Below are 18,594 nucleotides of genomic sequence, written 5' to 3'. Positions count from 1 at the left end.
TACGGAACAAAGAAAAAGGGCACAGTGGCAGTGGTCTGCGACCGCCGAGGCCACGTCACTTCCAGTGCATCGACCCGCCCCCGCACGATCACGGAAGCGGAAGAACTGGCCATCGCGTTAGCCATCCGCGAAGGTCAACACGCAAGTAAACCACTGACGATCCTCACGGACTCCCAGCAGGCCTGCCTCAACTTCCTACAGGGAAGAATCGCAAGACCTGCGGCACAAGTCCTAGCCCAAATACCCAAGGAGGACACTGACGACAACACCATCATAACCATCATTTGGATACCGGGTCACGCTGCCATCACGGGTAACCTGTATGCCGACAGAGCAGCTCGAGAATTTGCACATAACCGAGCACTCATCACGCCGACTGCAGATGACCCTGACCCAGTTTACCCCGAGTATTCAGCAATCCTGAACTACCACAGAGGGAGTCGCTTGCGATATCCCCCACCCCATCGAATACTAAAGACGGAGGATGCCGCTGCCTGGCGTAGGCTCCAGACAGGCACTTACACGAACCTACACATATTACATCGCCTGCACCCCACAGCCTACAGGGACGAATGCCCGTGGTGTGGGGCCACACCAACCCTATACCACATTACGTGGGAGTGCACGCTACACAACATAGAACACCATGACACGAATACCACGAGGGAGCAATGGGAGGCACTGCTGTGCAGCTCGGCCCTCGACGACCAGCTCAAGCTGATCCAGAGAGCAGAGAAGATGGCAAGAGCCAGCGGAGCCCTGGACTAGGGGCCCCGACCATTAGCAATGCCCCATTGGGGCAAGACAAAACTATATTTGAATTAAAGTTTGTCTATCTATCTATCTACGGTGACCCATGTCGGTGTGAAAGAGGATCGTTGTTGCCACTTAAGAAGTGACGAAAGTATGGTTCCAGGGTTGAATTCGAACCCTGCTCTCTCAGTACAACAGGCCAATGCGCTACCCGTTTGACCGTAGAGTGTCCATTAAGATGTATCCGTAGAGCGGTTAGAGACATACATACATACGTACAAAGCCTCCCGAAAGTGCGTGAATACCCTAAGAATCGAAAAGCAATAAAAGATTTTTCAGTTTCCATTCAAGACATATTTTCTTATATGTCTTATGTTTCATTACGCGCGTAGCAGACTACTTACTAAACACTTCTTTTAGACCGTCGCTTTTTGTGGGTAATTTCTACCAAAGCACACGGGACAAGCTGAAAAGTCGCACCGAGCCATATATATTAAATACATGAATTTGTTGCTTTACCTAGTATTGCTTTTACACCCACTAGCTCTTTCGGACTAAATTCCCCCGTATGGCTTAGATACTCCCGATACCTTTAAATAAAGCTGGCGATGCTATTAGCAAATTGCATGCAGGCGCAGCCTGAGTTGTAAATCACTGGTCATGCATGCTCATGTATATAGAGCTTCTGCCCCTCAGCACAAGGTAGTGGGATTTGCAGCGGCCGCTTTTTGATGGGGGCGGAAGGCAAAACAGCCTGTGTGCTTAGATTCGGGTGATGGGGTCTCTATGGCCCTTGTGCTGCTATAGAATACTAAAACCCATTATTTTATTCATCATTCTTTGCAGATATGCATCCCTAAAATGCGCTGTGGTATCCATTCGTGTTCTCAAGTTAGTTCGAAATAGTTCGGCAGTCTTTTGGGCAAACAGTATTTTGGAAGCGACAACAATGGGACGCCATAGCATGCAGAAGGGTATTCAGTGCATTGGCATCTTTGAACTGATGTTGGTGTCGAATTTCGAGCAAACGAAATGTGACTTCGTTAGTGGCCGGCGTTGGTTTCGTAGTTTCAACATGCGCCATAATGCTAACAAGCACATTATTGATTATTTGCATGTTAGTTGCTTAACTGAACCTCGCGGTAACTCGAACAACTAAGTAACTGTACCGCTCATCCAAGTAATTCATCTCGAATGGTGTAATTTCGCTGCTTGCTACAGGTCACTTCAATAAAGTGTTCTGGAATAAAAAAGATCACGCACGTAATACACTGGATTACTACGCAGCAATGTCTTGCAGGCTGTTTTCGGGGTCGCATAAAGTAGCCCCTTCAGCGTATAAATATATTGTTTTATCGCAAGGTAAAAATGATTTTATAATCATTTAGAGGTCGTTGTGTAGGGGCGTAGAATTAAATGCCATCCAAAATGAAATATTCATAATTCAAGAAAGAAGCAAGCCAGCTTTATGCCTGTGGGTCTTTTCGTAAGTGAATCCTTGTCGTGACTCTTAACGAAATTCGCTGTCGATATTACACTGCTTTCAATTGCACTTCTTTTTTTTTTTCGATGCGGCTTTCCCGAACGATAAAGCATATCTTGCCGCCACATCACATCTGAGCTTCTGCTTATTTGCAGAGGTTCACTGCAGTGGGAGAGCTGGAACAAAAATCAATACCATAAAGAACACGTTTGAATTAAACCAGAAAACACTCAATTCGACGTCGTGATCACACGACGTCACATTGTAAAGTGCCTTCTTTCTTCTTTTTCTTCATCAACTTCCCTGCGTTGTGAGCGGGCGTCTATCTTGCGCTGTCAATTGAAAATGTCATTCCTCTCTACGCTGATTGGACTAGCGAACTTGGACGGCAGCGGTTGATCGTGCATTCCAGCCCTCAGTGCCGCGTGAACGTCACGTTGCACCTGTGCACACTGACAGGGTACGAGGCACGGCATGTGAAGCCTTTCGGAGGCGTCCATTGGAGGCCTGGTGAGGCATGTGGGTATTTCAGCTCGACGTCACAACTCGTTGCATTTAACACTGATTCGGCAAACCCGAGCCTTTCCACGAGGACGTTCGCCCAGACGCGTTCGCCGTTCTAAAAAGCGACCACTTGGTGCGTGATCTCGCCTCTAGGAGCACAATAGGTGAGATGTATGCTGTTTCACCCAGTGCAGAAAATCGCCCCACTGGTTCTCGCTGTTCGCAAGAACAGATATAAGGAACCCCGCATTGTATTCACGCTTTGCCACGGACTTGCATTGTTCGTGTACAGGATATTCATTCTCGGCATATGCATTCAGGCACCCTAGCAATGTTACCATAAAGGCGATTTTCTTCTAGGTCTATCCGATTATTGGTTCTGCAGAAATGCGAAAAAATTGTTTTTAGCGTATCTTCCACGCAGCCTTTATTAATGCATTTCCCACTGAATTTTCTTGCATGATGCTGCCTTTTAGCGATACGCAGCCATGATTTGTATTGAGCCCACGCTTCTTTAAAAAATATTTTTTTTATCTGGATTTCTAACAATTTTCGCAAAATGAACGGTGAAAGAAATTGCTAGAAAATCATAAACCAGCCGACAATAATTCACAAATTGCAGATAGAATTTAGCTAAGGGAGCTGGTAGAAAGGTTTAAAGGGGTCGTTAACCAGCCCAAGAGCTTGGTGAAAAAAAAAAAAAACAGTCCGCAGACATCATGCGCTGCTGTTGACATTTCAGCCAAGTTCTTGCAGTCGTACGCGGCGCGTGGAGCTCGCAAGCGGAGCGCGACGTCACCTTTCTCTCAAGCACTCTCTTTTCAACAGAAGCCTGCTCTTCAGCCTTTTCTGGGCGCTTTATTTAGTAATATAGCAGATTCCCATAAGCGGCTGCTATTGTGCAGTAGCTGACATCATTCAAGAAGGGTGTTGGGATGAGTGCCATTGTTCCTACTGGTAATGTGTATACTAACGCGATAGCGTTAAGTGCCCCGTGTCGCAGAAAATCCGGCGTCGGCAACCGGCGTGCGATGTCGGCGGGTGGCGGAGAAAATCATCCCCAACCACGCAGGTCCTCCGAATATATTTAGGTGCATGTCACGCATTAATGTTGCTCATGCCTTGTCTTGCATTCTTGGCAAAGCTATTCCTCAGAATTTTGAGAATGACAATCCACAAACAAATGCCATGAACCAAAGCACCCACAGCGCATGCCTTTATCTTCACAGACTGAAATATTAAAAGTACGAAAAAAAAGAACGGGAACCGGAAATTTATGCAATCGCTTTGGCGCGGTTGTGCAATATATCCTAGGGAGCCTAGATGCAAACAGCGCTTGCATGTAGGCTCCCTAATATCTCCGGGATCGCCCCACGCAAGAGGCCGCGTTTCTACCAGAAAGCTCGCCTTCGTGCATAGCGTTCGCCGCCAGTGTTTCCCGGTAACCATTACGGTTTCTTAAGCTGCAGTTGTCGGGAAGCGTCAGAAGCAGTCAGGGATCTTTGAATACTATCGCGTTCCACTCTTTTTATTTAGAGGCTGAAGCACGCGAAGGTCGGCTTTCTAATTTCGATAATAATTACGTACTTCCAGAAGAAGATTACAATCGTCTACTCGCGCTCGGCCGCGGCCGCCCGCGTTTAAATTAATCTTTTGCCACCCTGCTTATTGGTGTCGTAGCCGTCGTGTCTCTCTAATTTCGACTAGTTTTGAACAATCAACTTGCCAACAGCCTCGCAAAACATTAAAGAAAGACCACACGCACGCTTGCCAGCGCGCACCCACTCCGTGCCGCTACTGGTTAGACGCCTCGGCAGAATTCGCTTCGTAATAACACGCTAGTGTTAAGGTACCCGTGTCGGGAAAAATGCGGTGTCGGCGCCGACCGTCGTTTAACAAAACGTCATTCCGAACCACAACCACGCAGACCCTCCGCGTGGCGCAGAGATGATACGGAACTAATTCAATTTCTCAAAGTAAAATGTGTCAGAAAAATCCTAAAGTACAACTTAAAACACAACCTACAGACATGATAGCGTCGGATTGTAATTTGAATTCACGAGAAAACATAGTTCTGCTACACGAAACCTCAAACCCCTTTTTCCAGCGCTTCTACCTTTCATAAAGCGGCGTGGACTGCTCTGTTTCTTGCAACAACACCATCCAGATGGCGCTCGCCTCCGCGCAGCCATGGCGCGTGGAGAGGTGGAGAAAAAAAAACTGTGGTTGCCGGGAAGCGTTGCAAGCAGTCGGTGTTCTTCGAATGCTATTGCGTTCTACTCTTAACAGGCGAAGTTTAAGCGTCCTCCAAAATTTTGAGCTATTGATAGCGCTTCAAAATGCCCAAGTTTGACGGGGCTACTATCCATTGGTCAAGCTGGTGCAGGACAAAGACAGTCCGCAGCACGTAGCACGGCCAGACTGGAGCATATGGGCACGAGCGAGCACTCAAGCCTTGTCGTGTACAAAGCAAACTCTGCGCATGCGCACTGCACTTGCATGTAGCTGCGGTCTACTACATAGCTTAGGTACCGTGGCGGCCACGGTATGCCGCGATGAATCCGCTGACTGAGCGCACTGCGGCTCGTTGAGAACAACCGCGTTCGGCGCGTCGTAGGCTCCAAAATTGAAAATAGTGGCGTCTACGTGAACATCCAAAATCAAATTTGAACTGCGCGGCACGGTTACGCTCAGTAGGCGGAGCGTTGCGGGCACGCCCCGCTTCGCCGTAGCTTTCGCCGTGTAAGTCTTTGATAGAAAGAGCGGAAGCACCGCAAACGCGGTGTTTGATTGCCAATAACTCCGCCTCTGCTGGACGCATCGAAGTACTTTTTTTACGGCAAGTATTTCTGAAATAGCCTAATTTAACTTCAAATGAATTTCTCGACTTCGATAAAAAGTTGTTCAAGGCCACTTTAAAGAATATTATGGGGATAGCTTCCTGCTACTTCATTTCACTTCTGTATATATATGTATATAGTCACAACGATATGAAGCAATCGGATAAGCCAATGAGAGTGCAGGGGAACTGATTTTTAGTTTTACGTGAACTGTATAAATGACAAGCGGGAGGCAAATTAAATGCCACAAAAAGACAACTTGCCACCGGTGGGAGCTGAGCCCACAATCCCCGCATTAGCTTATCATTGCTACACTTCAATTTAAACAACCAATCAGTTACGCTATACGTGCTTCTTTGCTTCATATTGTTGGGACTAACAAGAATCAGGCCTATCTGTTCCTCTCGCTCTCGTTCACACACACACTCAGGCACAAGCATAAAGTTTTATATCACGCACAACCATTCAACATTTCAGTCGGGGACGGTAGTTGTAAATGGTGGGTGGATAAATAGGGCAGTCTACCTGTGCGCTCGGGGCACCAAATGCGGAAGAGACAGATGATGCTGAGGGAAAATCAAATTACCTGCGCGCGCAATAACGTCGCTGGCCTGATAATGCTGACCATTTGATTTTCCCTCAGCATCATCTGTCTCTTCCGCATTTGGCGCCCCGAGCGTACAGGTAGACTGCACTATTTATCCACCCACCATTTACATATATATATATATATATATATATATATATATATATATATATATTCAGGCATGGAGTGGTGCCTGACACCGGCAACAAATATTGCCGAGAGCTAGTGGGGCTATACTAGTTCAGGTGCAGCCAAACTAGGCAGGCCCACTAAGCTTTATCAAAGTCACTCCCCCACCAGAACAGGAATTGGCCTCCCTGGTGCAGTATTCGGCCACTACCTCCCTCATGACTCCGACAGACAGGGGTAATTGGAGATCACAGGGAGAGGCCTTCGTCCTGCAGTGCACATAAATATATGCTGCTGCTGCTGATATATATATATATATATATATATATATATATATATATATATATATATATACAGAAGCACTTAGCACATTAGGCGCGTCCTTCTGCGGCTTCACGTTTCACTCACGACCGCCAGCATTATCAGGCCAGCGACGATATTGCTCGCGCAGGTAATTGGATTTTCCATCCGCATCATCTGTCTCTTCCGCATTTGGTGCCCCGAGCGTACAAGTAGAAATGGTCGCTGCCCATCCTGTCAGGGGCCGTTGTCGACGATACGCAAAGGTCTGTAGAATGGATCACGAGGTCTATGGCACTCCATGAATCTGGTGGTCTGAAGAAAGTTGGTTTACCATCGTTCGCAATACATAAGTCAGCAGCATCCGCGGCTGCGACAAGTTCCTTGCCTCGGAAATCTGCAATCTTATCTCCCCAAAGCGAATGATGTGCGTTAAAATCGCCACATATTATTCTAGGAGAGGGGCAACGAATGCAAAGGCAGCGACCATTTTCCGATCTTCACCAACATCACTGGATTTCACACTGCTGGTCGACAATTCTGTGCTGTGACACGCTGGGACACATACAGAGAAGCGTTGGATGAATCCCCTGGTGAGCTATTCGCAGATATGCTGCGGAGCAAGAGAGTGGCTACCTCAATGTTGAAACTGCCAGATCATTTTCCTACTCCTGATTTGAAACTAAAGAACCTCTGCGCAGCGCGTAGGAGAGCGGAGCGGAAACTAATGAGAAAAACGGCAAATCCCTCTGCAAAAACTGAATACAACAGGATAAACGCTGTCATCCGTCGTCACACAAAAAGGTTAAGACGAGTTCAGTGGGCTGCTTTCTGTGAGAGCTTATCGGCGTTTACTCCCATGACAAGAATATGGGGAGTAATGAATAGCCTATCCGGAAAGATTCGCCCGCACAGGCCATTTGAAGCACTTGCTTTGAAGCAAGGAAAAGATTTGCAAACCCTCGCAGAAGATTTTGCAGATGGATTCACATCTGGCAGATCAGCAGGAGTATCGAACCCTCTGTTGTCTCAAGCATTCCATACCATGAATACGCCATTCACTTTCCGTGAGTTGGATATGGCGCTCAGCAAATTAAGAAGACGCTGTGCTGTGGGTCCCGATTCGATCAGCAATCAGATGCTGACAAATCTGCCGTACGAACGAAGACGAGCCCTTCTGGACATATTTAATCACGTCTGGAGCACGGGAGAGATCCCAGAAACGTGGAAGATAGCATGGGTGGTGCCAGTACTCAAGTCCGGAAAGGATCCTGCGAACCTCGCCTCATATCGGCCAGTATCGCTCACATCATGCGTATCAAAGTTGATGGAAAGACTAGTATGTGCGAGGTTAACATGGTATCTTGAGCAAGGAAATAGACTTCCATCGTGCATGACCGGTTTTCGTCCACGGTTGAGTGCCCAGGACAGTGTCTTGGATTTAATAAGCCATATCGAGCACCATCGCGCGGACGGCCTTTCCACACTCGCCATCTTTATGGACGTTGCCAAGGCATACGACTGTGTGCTTCATACAGGCATCCTCAACGGACTCCAAAACATGGGCGTCTCAGGAAATGCTCTTCGATTCATCCATGAATTTCTCAGAGATCGGTATGCCCAAGTTAAGCTCGGAAGTATAATGAGTGATAAGCGACGAATTTCCCTCGGTGTCCCACAAGGAAGCGTCCTATCTCCCGTGCTTTTTAACGTTGCCATGGCCAGCCTTCCAGATGCACTGAAAGTAGGTCGGACGGCAGTTAAAATGTCCATCTACGCAGATCACATCTGCATTTGGATCTCGGGGTACCAACACAAACGGTTGGCCCGGATCGCCCAGGGCGCAATCTCCGCCATCGAACGCCACTTATCGATGCTTGGCCTATCTTTATCAGCGGAAAAATCTGCCTTCATGCTTTTCCCGGGAGTGAGACGCAAGTCAACACGCCTGACGCTGAATATCAGAGGGCATTCAATTCTTCGTGCAACTCATGTTCGATTCCTGGGCGTCACCATCGACAGCAAGCTACTATGGCGTCGTGCGGTCGAAAGTGTTGTGGCTGAATCAGTGCAAAGAGTCAACGCACTTCGTCGATTGGCAGGTGTACGTTGGGGAAACAATCCTATGTCCATGCTTAAACTGAATGCGGCACTGATAACAAGCCGCATTCTCTATCAGCTCCCTCTGATATCCCCGTCATCGAGTCAATTCGAGCGCTTGGAGGCTGTGCACAGAAAGGGACTTCGCTTGGCGATGGGAGTTCCACAGACGGCTTCACACAAGAAAGTCACTAATGAGGCAGAATCTCTTCCACTCCGTCTCTTGGCATCTCAGGCGTTGCTGACGCAGCTATTAAGGCTGGGCGAGTCCCGCGCAGGCACGGCGCTTCTCCGGCGGCTAAGAGCAAGAACTCGCTCACATTTCCATGCGGCGCTGAACACTTTCCAATGTTTAGGATTGGAATGGCCTAAACGCAGTCGCCTTGACCCGCCATGGTCTTTTTCGGACGTTACCTGCAGCCTCAGTGTACCCCACCTACCGGCGAAACGCACCATTTCAACTGCAGAAGCAAAGTTTATTGTGCTGGAACACTTGAGCACAGCATTTCAACGCCACTTACAAGTTTACACAGACGGCTCGGTGTGCGCACAAACAGATAGCTGTGCAGCGGCATTCTGCATACCATCCCTTGATGTGTCATGGTCTGGCCGACTGGATCGCGTAGTTTCCTCTACAACAGTAGAAATCGCCGCAATCACCGCGGCTTTGCGGAAACTACGGGCCTTAATTCTCTGCACGAGATGTCGTGGTGCTGACTGATTCCAAGTCAGCGTTACAGCGATTGCATCGTGGCCTACCTCTAGAGAAATTTACAAGGCAATCTCTGGCACTAATTAACGATCTAACAAGCAAAGGATTTAATATAAGATTCCAGTGGATACCATCACACGTAGGTATTGATGGAAACGAGAAAGCTGACGCCCTTGCACGCCTAGCGCTGACATGTGTCCCAAAAGTGAAAGCTCCAAAAGCTTTTCAGAACCCTAAGGGTGCAATCCGCCTTCACTTTAGGGAGATCCACAAGAATCCCCACGAAGCCTGCGTGACTTATGGATTTACCCGCGAAGAAGCGACGCTTTTATACCGCATCAGGACCGACTCCGCGTACACCACAGCTTGGTTATTCAAGACTGGACTTCGCGCTTCCCCATTCTGTGCTTTTTGTGGTGACATTGGTGACATCGAACATTACATTTGGTTATGCCCGCAGTTTGACAAAGAAAGAAAAGCGATGATCGACAGCCTACAAAAGAGCGGTCTTACGCACAGGACCTTTGAAGACGTCGTTTTCCCCGGAGGACCTGCGACAACCAGGAAGAGAGCGCAACGACTGCTGCTGGCCTTCCTGCGAGACACGGGGCTCATAGACACTTGGTGACAGCGTTGCCATCTGGTGAAACTCGTCACCAGATTTCGAAAATCTGGTGAAAATCTGGAGCTTTTGGTGGCCAGGCTAGCAAACTTCTACACCAGACAACATCTGGTGAAATCTGGGGAAAATCACTCAACCAAAATACTGCCCACTGTCGCTGCTCATCCAAACGTTTACCACTAGGGAGCGCCTATGGCCGCCCGAACGTAAGGCTGATAAGCTACCGCTAGGGCATAGTCAGAGTGCACGGTCAACCAGAGCTTCTATTTGCAACGCATGTCTAGTTATGAGGAGCTTCACTAGACGGCGCCAACTGTTCAAGCGAAGTGAGTGAAGGAAAAGCGTCTTCCCTCCAATCAAGCCATTTTTCAGGGCATGAGTGGACTTCACCCTTCGCGAGTCTTGCCTCAAACTACACGACATTATGTTTTGCAACTTCCACTTCAACATCTCATTGAAGAAAACCTGGACGTTATTGAAATACAATACAGGAGAATTCTTATGCATCTTGAGGAGGCCGTCTTCGAAGGCAAACTTCCAGAGGATTCTGCAACATTCTGGGCAGGGATTTTCAAGTTTGAAAATGCCATGGGTGAAAAGCCCTACAAGGAACTTGCATTGTATTCGCTGGCATGCCTTTCGTGCCCAGTGTCAAATGCAGTGGTGGACCGTGTCTTCAGTCAGGTCACTTGTGTGAAGACAAAGTACAGAAACAAGATGTCACTGAAAACTTTGGATTCCATTGTACGAATTCGCACAGCGTGTGCCTCCGGAGACGGCTGTTGCGTGAAGTTTGCTATCACAGACGATATGCTAAGCAGGTTTCGTTCAGACATCTACGATGCTCCAAGTGATGATTAAAGGCTCCTCATCATGACTTTGTAAATAATAAAGTGAGTACTCGACGAATGTTAATTTTGTAGTCCAGAGTTCGACGCGCCCACTTTATGCGCACATTTCTTGCGAATAAACAAACACTCGCTAAAGTTGCAACAAAAAAATTTTTTTTTAATTTCGCGAGTGTTGGCTTATTCACAAGAAATGATGATTTTTAGTAATTTTTCGGCAATTTTAGGTTCTGGTGAAATCTGGGGAAATTTTAGCGAGTTTCTGGTGTCGTCCCTACTGTCCAATCTGGCAACGCTGCTTGGTGACACACCCCTGATCTCAACTCGAAGGAGGATCAGGCGGAACAATTGCCGGCTATGTATGCCAGGCTAACCCCGCCTGCTTCAACATCATCACCACCACCACCACCACCACCGTACAAGTAGACTGCACTATTTATCCACTCACCATTTACAACTACTGCCCCCGACTGAAATGTTGAATGGTTGTGCGTGAATAGAGCGCAGAAAAAAAAAATAAAACAAAACGCTTTATCTTGCATTCGGCCGCGCAACGCTTGAAACAGTGAAGCTGGCCGATCGTAGCCCAGCATTTTCCGGAAGTGCGCGCGAACTTTTCATCTTGTTATTTATGATGATGATAATTTGTTTTCGCACGTCTCGGTCTTACGGCCGTCACTGCGCGTTGCATAGCGCAGCTCGCAACACCGACACCGCGTGGCAATGCCGACAACGCGTCCCAGCAGACCCGCTCCCTGAATGCGTCTCTCTCTCTCTCTCCCTCTCTCGCTCTCATAGCGCGCAAAACCTCTTCTTCACCTCGCAGAGCACGAGCGTGCGAGCGCGTCAGCATTCGACAAAGACGACGACGCTCGAACGCAATCGTATGGTTCGCATAAATGCATGTTCTGCACGCGTGGCTGTATTGCCTAGCGAAAAGATGTGAGAGGCCCCCGTCTTTGACTCGCTTAAACAAGTTTATACGACTACATCTCTCCCATTCTGATGCCCAAATGAACACAGCAACAACTCTGTGAACGAGAACAGTATAAAACTTGCATGACGTACCATATCTTATTAAAAACAAGTTGCATACAGTGGCTTTCGCAAACATTGACCGATGAGTGCCTTTCCAATTTGTTGTTTTTTTCTTGATTCGCTTAACTTCTTCGAGCCAGTAGTCCTCATTACGACGGTAATGTTCGAGTGCTACGCCCAAGTATTTCATCATCATCATCATCATCAGCCCATATTTTATTTCCACTGCAGGACGAAGGCCTCTCCCTGCCATCTCCAATTACCACTGTCTTGCGCTAGCGTATTCCAGCTTGCACCTGAATATTTTCTAACTTCATCATCCCATCTCGTTTTCTGCCGACGTCGACTGCGCCTTCCTTCTCTTGGTATCCATTCTGTAACCCTAATGGTCCAACGGTTATCCATCCTACGCATTACATGGCCTGCCCAGCTCCATTTCTTCCGCTTAATGTCAACTAGAATATCGGCTATCCCTGTTTCTTCTCTGATCCACTGTCCACACCGCTCTCTTCCTGTCTCTTAACGTTAGTCCTAAGATTTTTCGTTCCATTGCTCTTTGTGCGGTCCTTCATTGTTAACCTCCGAGTTTCTGCCCCATATGTTAGCACCGGTAGAACATAACGGGCAACATTGATTAATTCTACAGCATTAATGAGAGAGAGTACCAGTCGTCGTAATAAAGCTCAATAGGAGGTACAAAATGAAGGTAGTACAAGCCTACGCCCCAACCTCTAGTCACGATGATGAAGAAATAGAACAGTTTTATGAAGATATTGAATTAGCAATGAGAAAGGTGCAAACTCAGTATACCGTAGTCATGGACGACTTCAATGCGAAAGCGGGGAAAAAGCAGGTTGGTGAGCAAACAACTGGCAACTACGCATCGATTATAGGAATGCAAGAGGACCGATTTTAGTAGAATTTACGGAAAGGAATAGGCTCCGAATGATGAATACCTTCTTCAGGACGCGCAGCAACAGGAAGTCGACCTGGAAAATCCTTAATGGAGAAACAAGGACTGAAATAGATTTCATACTCTCTGCCGATACAAGCATAGTGCAGGATGTAGAAGTGTTAGGTAAGGTTAAGTGCAGTGACCACATGTTATTGAGGTCTAGGATTTCTCTCAATTTGAAGAGAGAGAGAGAGAGTGAAGGTAGTCAGGGCAACCTAGAGGCAGTAAGTGTAAAAGCAGACCAATTCAGGCTGGTGCTCGCAAACAAATATGCAGCTTTAGAAAAGGAAAATAAAGACAACATAGAGGTAATGAATGAAACCGTAACTAGGTTGATCTCAGAAGCAGCAATGGCACCAAGGCAACCAGTAGGTAAGCTCTCCCAAGAAACAAAGCACATAATAAAGAAACGACAAAACATGAAAATGTCCAACTGAAGAGATCAGATATAATTCGCTGAACTGTCAAAACTGATCAACAAGAAGAAAGTAAGGGATATTCGAAATTATAAAGTGGGAAAGATTGAGGAAGCCGTAAAATGTGGACGCAGCATTAAATCAGTAAGAAAGCTTGGCATAGGACAAGGCAAGATGTATGCACTGAAATATAAGCATGGTAATATCATCAGCAATTTCGATGACATAGTAAAAGCAGCAGAAGAATCCTATACTGACCTGTACAGTGCCCAAGACAGCCAAGCTACTTTCATTCTAAATAGTGATGAACCAGATACAGAGGCTCCTTCTATAACTATCGATGAAGTTAGAAGGGCCTTGAAAGACATCACCAGGGGAAAAGCTGCTGGAGAAGATGGAATAACAGTAGATTTAATCAAAGATGGAGGAGATATCATGCTTCAAAAGCTTGCGGCCCTTTATACGCAATGCCTCACAACTTCAAGTGTACCAGAGAATTGGAAGAACGCCAACATTATACTAATCCATGAGAAGGGAGACGTTAAAGAATTGAAGAATTATAGACCCATTAGCTTGTTTTCAGTATTGTATAAATTATTCACCAAGATAATTTCCAATAGAATTAGGGCAATACTTGACTTCAGCCAACCAAGAGAACAGGCTGGCTTCAGGAAGGGATATTCTACGATGGATATCCATGTCATCAATCAGGTAATCGAAAAATCTGCGGAGTACAATCAGCCTCTCTATATGGCTTTCATAGGTTATGAAAAGGCATTTGATTCAGTAGAGATACCAGCAGTCATAGAGGCATTGCGTAATCAAGAAGTACAGAAGGCATACGTGAATATCTTAGCAAACGTCTACAAGGATTCCACAGCTACCTTGGTTCTCCACAAGAAAAGTGGAAACTTACCTATCAAGAAAGGGGTCAGGCAAGGAGACACAATCTCTCCAATGCTATTCACTGCATGCTTAGAAGAAGTATTCAAGCTCTTAGAATGGCCCAAGTATTTAGCTGGCGATTTAATCCATCTAATGTTGGCGAACGTTTCCGGTGTTGACTGCCATTCACCATGCCAAAAACCCAGACACTTACTCCAATTTGCTGTGCTCCCTGTTGTGTTTCCAAAATGTTTAACAATGGTGGTTACTTCTGCAATGCTTTCTTTAGATGTACAGCACACCGCTACATCATCTACATATGCTAAGAGTTTCACTTCGACTTCCACAAGTTTGAAGCCCCTTATGCTACTGTTCTGAATGATTGCCAAACACAAGCTTTCTAGATAAATGGCAAACAAAAGCGGGCTCAGTGGACATCCCTAGCGAACGGAACGCTCTATTTTAATGGGGGCCCCCAGTGTCTTATTAATAATCAGCCGTCAGGTTTAAAATTCTTTTAAAGTTGCAAGGGGCTCAATCCTCGTCAGCCAATCCGGGGGGTATTCCTGATCTTTAATTACATCTATGAATTTGGAAACACCCTCCCGGGAAAGTAGTCGCGCAGGCCTTCGGTCAGGCTCACATTGCAGTGCCAGTCAAAATGTGGCTGACCGCACAACATGGATGCATGCAACTTTGAAAGTATGAGTAATGTATAATTATGTACTGTTTTCTTTGGCAAAAATTGTTGCAATTGGTGCCCACAAAGTGAAAGTTCCGGCAATAAAGAAAAAAAATGGCTGTATTGCCTAGTGGTTACGATGCTCGCCTTGGGACCGTGGGTACGCGGGTTTGAATCCCGCCTCGGCAAGAAAGTTTGTTTTCTTTTGTTTCTTGATACGAACCTCAAACCACAAATTACGGCTGGCTTAAAGAGCTTCGCTGTTAATGCATTTCGTGGTTTTTATAAGCCGAACCCATGATCCTATTATGAGGAACAACGTAGGGAGGTCTCCGGATAATTTTGACCGCCGGAGGTTTTATAACGTGCGTGTGTGTGTGCATGATAAGGGATAATATTTTGGTCCACACTGTTCCTTTGAGAGTTTCTAGTATCTCTGTGTAATGAGATATTGCTGTTATTCTTCTAATCGCATCATTGTTACGAGACTGTTCTGCTGAAAGCCAATGACATTCTGTGGCTCTTTCTGTCGTTTGCGTGGTAGGTCGGTGGTATGACGGTGGTCGGACTTGGGGGAGCGAAGGCGACGAAACGCGCAGAGGGAATTGGTGCATGTTTTCGGATAGCCGAGTTGCGAAGAGGATGGTAGGGAAGGGGGGGGGGGGGGGGGCACCATCGTGATTGAATAACCGATTGGTATTTAAGTGCGAAACGGAGGAGATTGGGTGGGGGAGAGGGGGGGCGCACTTTCGCTGGCTCGACGTGGGTAGGCAAGAGAAATGGCGCTTGCTTTCGGGTCAAGCGAGTGGCTGAGAGGAACCATAAGGAGGAGGAGGGTAGGCTGTCGCTCACTCGTTCGCTAGCTCGCGCGTTCGTCACCCGTCTCGCGGACCACTCTGCGCTTGTCAGACCATTGTGGACGATCTGGTGGAGTTGGACTAGAATCTATAGCGTATCCTCTCCCAAGAAGTATGCAACGGTGGTGAGCGTTCCGTCAAACGCTTACGGTGTTCTCGTGGACCACGGTGTAAGATATATACTCTTTAGGTGGGGACACTTCTCGGCTTGCTTGCTAGACGCAATCGACCAGATAAAGTAGCAAGGGCGCGCGTCTATCGGGGCGGCGACGGCAGCGGATACCTATCGGCGGAACGACGCAACTTCATTTAGAACGCAGGCGAGAGCGTGCGCCGACACGGAACTCGCGCATGCCCTCTCATCCCTTCTTTCGCTCCCACTTACCCCTCCCCGTTGGCGCTGAGCCGTGCTCCCTCAAGGGCTGCAGAAGATAGCGCCAACCTTTCCCTTTCCCTCAAGAACCACTTATCATCCCCGGTGACCTACTTTCGTGCGACACTGCCGATAGGTATCCGCTGCCGTCACCCAGCCGATTGGCGCGCGCCTTTGCTACTTTATCATGGTCGATCGAGTCTGGCGAGTGTCCTCACCTAAAGAGTATATATCTTACACCGTGCCGTGGACACACTAAGGAGATCAAGAAGTGAACGCGTTCGCTCTCCGCGGCTACGCCAAATGGATCACAGGGAAGGCGAGGGAAGGCGCCGAGAGAAAGGGCGCGTGCTCTCAGGCAACCGAGTTGCGGGGTTGGGCGACATGGAGGGGGCGCAAGGGCGGGAGCGGGGGGGGGGGGGGGGGGGGGAGACTGTTGTGCGCTCACTCGTTCGTTCGTTCGGACTATTTGCCGAAATGGCGTCATCATCGAAGGCCTCTGAATATTTTTTGTTAATCTCGTTGATTTTCTTTTCTTTCTTTTTCTTGCGCTACGATAACGTTGTTAGGTGTGCAATACTTATTTTTCTGCCCTTTCTGCTACAAAACTATGCGCAAATGTGCACAAAATTATACAGGGTGTCCCAGCTCAAAGTAACCAAGGTTTTAAAAACGACGGAGTGTGCTAGTGAGCTGCAACGAACTCAGTGGTGTTGAGGATCGGGCGACCTTTTTTTTTTTTTTTTTTGGTTTTGCAAAGTCGGTTACTTAGGATAACTTAATTATCGAACTTTTAAAATATTGACTTAGCAAGAAACTGCTTACGGGAAAGTTGTAAATTACATTTAAAAATAGCCGTCTGAAGTGTTTGAAACTAAGTACCATTTATGAAGCTTCTTGTACTTGCTCTAGAGAAAGCCTGCGAAATGCAAAAACAACCGCGTGATAGCGCCACTATTTAGCGCCCCCAGATGACCGATCAAGAATCGACATTGTTTGCATGCGTTTTTTTCAGACTGCCTCACGTCCCACGTCGCGATCGGGCGCACAGAGCGAGCGGCGGTGATGAAGGTGTGTCGCGATTCGACGTGAGGGGGCATAAACATATCATTGACTTCACTCGTGGAATGAAGCCCGAGACATGCAAGGCACAAAAAAGTAATATAAAAAGCTCGGGCTTCAATAAATGTTGACCGCCGAACAGTTTAATCGGGAAGGAAAATGCAATTATCATGTTCTCCTATTCGTTTGCGATCACAGCTTACCAGCCAAAGTTTCTGGCGCGTTTCTTGCAGCCATTAGAAACGCCAAGCCCGTCCCGGACCGCGCTGCAGACAAGGGGATTTTGTTTCTTGAGACTCTATTCTGGAGATTCCGCCATTTTCTTCTAGGCATGACGTAACGCGACGCTTACAAAATGGCGCTGATAGCCCCGATTTGCTTTCGTAACGTGACGCAAATTTGACGTTTCGCCTAAGAAACTGTAATGTAGGCATTGAACCTAGCATTTTTGATAAAGCAAAACAGTTTTTCTCCCCAGTAAAAATGAAGCAGCCAGCTCAAAGCGAACGATTATCCATCAAAATCGTTTCTCGCTTCCACCGTCTGCATGCGCACCAGCTGTCGTCTGCTTCATTGGCTAGGATGCGCGTACTAGGGAAATGGAATGAGTCATCGTATATTGGCGCCCACGCGCTTGTTTTCTACCTTGAGACAACATACGCGACAAATCGGTGGTGATGAGCACACTCTCCAGGCCGCGTTATCGCTATCTCGTGAAACGCAAGTGACTCAGCCCGACTCGTCTGGCTGAGAAGCCGCCAAATATCATCGATCGCGTTGTGCGCGCCGCAAGCGCCGGCACTGCCATTCCTTGTTCACTTCGCTGCCCTCACTGCAGAGCGCACTCGCCGGCGAGTGGGTTCGGCGAACTCGTGTAGCCTCGTTAGCAATGAGTAAAAAATAAGTAAAGCATTCCTGAAAGAAGAGTCAGGAGTAATTTTTAATAACATTATGTTAAATTGCTAATGTTAAAAGATAATAAAATGTGCCACACCGCAAAAAAAAAACCAAGAACAGCAAAAAAAAAAATGACACCATCTTCCCGTAAGGGAACCCTGAGTAGTATGCGAAGCAGCCATGGGGTCGACACAAGTTCCCATTACGCGAGCCCTCGTTACATCAGTAGCAGCTTCTCGGCGGCGTTGACGTTTCCTTTCGGCTTCGCGAGCCCGAAGTTCGGGATCGGCCTGTCGCCGCTGCCGTTTAGTGACAGCGGCTCGAGCCCTCTTCTCAACACCGCATATCCACGAAGTGAATGATGATGAGTGGGCGAAGCACCGGGGGATCATTCGGGCAAAACGCCGGAAGCGTTCTCCGGAAGCCGTAAGCTGGCTTCCGGAACCGGAAGCGGAACCGGAAGCCGGCTTCCGGAAGCCGGAGCTTGGCGTACATGCGCAGTAGGGGCATGGACGCCGCACGGCGGAGGAAGGGAGGGAGGGAGTGACATAG

General features: G+C 47.6%; 1 protein-coding gene across 3 annotated transcripts in view; it reads left to right on the top strand.

Moving 5' to 3' along the window:
- Nucleotides 1-2,881: 2,881 nt before the first annotated feature.
- The window catches only part of LOC119458971 (sulfotransferase 1E1), a 103,837-nt gene continuing 88,124 nt past the window's right edge, over nt 2,882-18,594 (top strand). For all 3 annotated transcript variants that reach the window (XM_049670858.1, XM_049670859.1, XM_037720823.2), the window contains exon 1: nt 2,882-2,904. The gene's annotated coding sequence lies outside the window, so the exon portion shown is untranslated. The remainder of the gene's footprint in view (nt 2,905-18,594) is intronic.

This window comes from Dermacentor silvarum, chromosome 7 (genome assembly GCF_013339745.2).
Source record: "Dermacentor silvarum isolate Dsil-2018 chromosome 7, BIME_Dsil_1.4, whole genome shotgun sequence".
NCBI lineage: Eukaryota > Metazoa > Arthropoda > Arachnida > Ixodida > Ixodidae > Dermacentor > Dermacentor silvarum.
This window is presented reverse-complemented; position numbering and strand designations above follow the sequence as displayed.